This window comes from Penaeus vannamei, chromosome 26, assembly GCF_042767895.1.
Source record: "Penaeus vannamei isolate JL-2024 chromosome 26, ASM4276789v1, whole genome shotgun sequence".
Lineage (NCBI taxonomy): Eukaryota > Metazoa > Arthropoda > Malacostraca > Decapoda > Penaeidae > Penaeus > Penaeus vannamei.
Window position 1 is genome coordinate 441,940 of NC_091574.1, and position 2,500 is coordinate 444,439.

Here is a 2,500-nt window from a genome sequence, read left to right on the forward strand (position 1 = left end):
ATTTATCAATCAAATCCTACTCCCCTTAAAAAGAAGAAGAAGAAGAAGAAGAAGAGAAGAAGTAGAAGAAGGAGAAGAAGAAGAGTAAGAAGAAGAAGAAGAAGAGAAGTAGTAGAAGAAGAAGGAGACGAAGAAGAAGATAAAGAAATAGAAAAAAGAAAAAATGAGGAAGAGAAGAAAAAATGCACCAAAACAACAATAATATCAACATAAAAAAAAACTTACTTGGTATGTATGATGTTCTCGAGAACAGGTGTGTTATAATCATCATTTGTGCTTGCGTTCCGGGTGTCAATAGTCACAATAGTCGATTTGTTGTGGTTATTGGACGAAGAGTAATAGTAGAGGTCGAATCTGAAAGGGAATGAATGGAGTGGATTACGAGCTTAAAGAAGAGAGAAATTTTGTTGATTGGAATCCTGGTAAAAAGTGTCAGAGGAGTAGATCGATTGGGTTGCAGAGGTAAAAGAAATAAATATAGGAATAGGTTGATAATAGTAATGGAGATTAAAACAGTAGAAGAAGGAAAAATTATTTGACTGAAAACTTGTGTTGAAAAAGAAATAAGCTCGTAATCCTTCTGAAGAAAAAATAGGAGACAAGACTCGCATTAAGAATTAATTAACCAACAATGCATTCTTTTGTTGTTTAATATAAAAAAAGAGTAATTTCTATCCAGAATCACAGAATCAACCACAGCCCCGCCCACATAACTATCTTAACACACTCACCTGTTCTAAGCATATATATATATATATATATATATATATATATATATATATATATATATATATATATATATATATATATATATATATATATATATATATATATATTCTTTTATATTTTTTTCCTTTTTTTTCCAATCCAGAACCGTGGAATCTACCACACTAGCGCCCCCTACCTCTCCTAACCACATACCTTTTCTAGATATAATAGTTTTTATATCCAAATAAATAATTTTTATCCAGAACCCTATATCCATCCCACGCACTCACCTGCTCTAAACATAAAAGATCTTTATATACAAATATATCCTCATTACCCAGAACCACAGAAACGACCCCAGTACTCCCGCCCCCTCCCCAACCCCATCCCTTCGCCCCCTCCCCCCTCCCAAACCCAACTCCCAAACTCCCACCCCTTCCCCTCTCTCTCTCCTCCCCAAACCTCCACCCCTTCCCCCCCTCCCCACCCCCAACCCTCCCCTCCCACCCCAACCCACCCCTCCCCAACCCACCCCTCCCCTACTTCCACCCCAAGCCCCCTTCCCAACCCTCCCCAAACCCCCCTCCCCCTCCCAACCCCCCCCTCCCCCCACTCCCTACCCATCCCTCCCCCCACCCCAACCCACCCTCCCCACCCCAACCCATCCCCCCCTCCCCACTCACCTGTTCTCGGCGTGGTAGTCCCTCAGCAGCTCTCGGTTGGGGTTGAAGAGGACCCCGTAGGAGTCGTCGCTCCGTACGACCCAGATGGGGAGGGTGGGGGTCTTGAGCCGCGACCCCACCGCCACGGGGAACTTGGTCTCTGACCTCTGACACACCAGGTGACCTACCTCGGCCCGCCTCAGCACGCCCGTCTTGGGTTTTGACTGTGGGAGGTCGTGGGAGGATTAAAAGGTTACGGGAGGTTAGTTGGATGTGGGTATTGCATGGGGGTAGATGGGAGGATGTAGTGTGATGTGGATATATATGTGGATTTGGAACGGGATGCTGAGATAATTGATGTGGATCTATATGTGGATTTGGAAAAGGATGCTGAGATAATTGATGTGGATTTGGAACAGGATGCTGAGATAATTGATGTGGATTTGGAACAGGATGCTGAGATAATTGATGTGGATTTGGAACAGGATGCTGAGATAATTGAGGTGGATCTATATGTGGATTTAGAACAAGATGCTGAGATGATTTTGGTGTGTTTGTAACTATAATTCTGGTATGGATAAATAAGGTTTTTGAAAATATTAAAGCTAGACAGTTAAGGTTATAAAAAGGTTAATAGCGTTGTTTACTGATTTTTTTTTTTTTTTTTTTTTTATAAAGTAGCCGTAATTTTGAGGGATAATCTTCATTCTTTCTTCAACTAGAGGGATTTACCAGACCTAGTACTCGCTCCTATTTTTTTCTATCTCTTTTTTTTCTCATTCCTTGTTCTTTAACTCCCCTTTTCTCTTTTTTATTGTTCGTCCCTTTCTTTCAAAGTTGTTTTTCTCTTATTTTCTTTCGTTCTCTCTTTCTCTCTGTCTATCTCTTTCTAGCTTTCTCTCTCTTACTCACCCCTTATCTCCCTCTTCCTCTATCTCTCTACTCTCCCCTTCTCTCCTCCCCCCTTCCCTTCCTCTCTCTCTACTTGCCTCTCTCTCTCTCTCTCACATCCCCCTTCTCCCTCCCTCCTCTATGTCCTCTTCCTTTCTCCTCCCACCCTCCATCTCACCCTTCTCCCTCCTGCCTCCTCCCACTTCCTCTATCCCTCCCTCCCTCTTCTCTCTCTCTCT

The 2,500-nt window shown here is 42.4% G+C and overlaps 1 long non-coding RNA gene across 1 annotated transcript in view; it reads right to left on the minus strand.

Annotated features, from left to right (window-relative positions):
• The window catches only part of LOC138866541 (uncharacterized), a 2,458-nt gene extending 871 nt beyond the window's left edge, over positions 1-1,587 (minus strand). The window contains exons 1-2 of the long non-coding RNA XR_011399615.1: positions 1,392-1,587; positions 226-354 (exon numbers count right to left, since the gene is read on the minus strand). This is a non-coding gene — a long non-coding RNA (uncharacterized lncRNA). The remainder of the gene's footprint in view (positions 1-225; positions 355-1,391) is intronic.
• Positions 1,588-2,500: the final 913 nt, after the last annotated feature.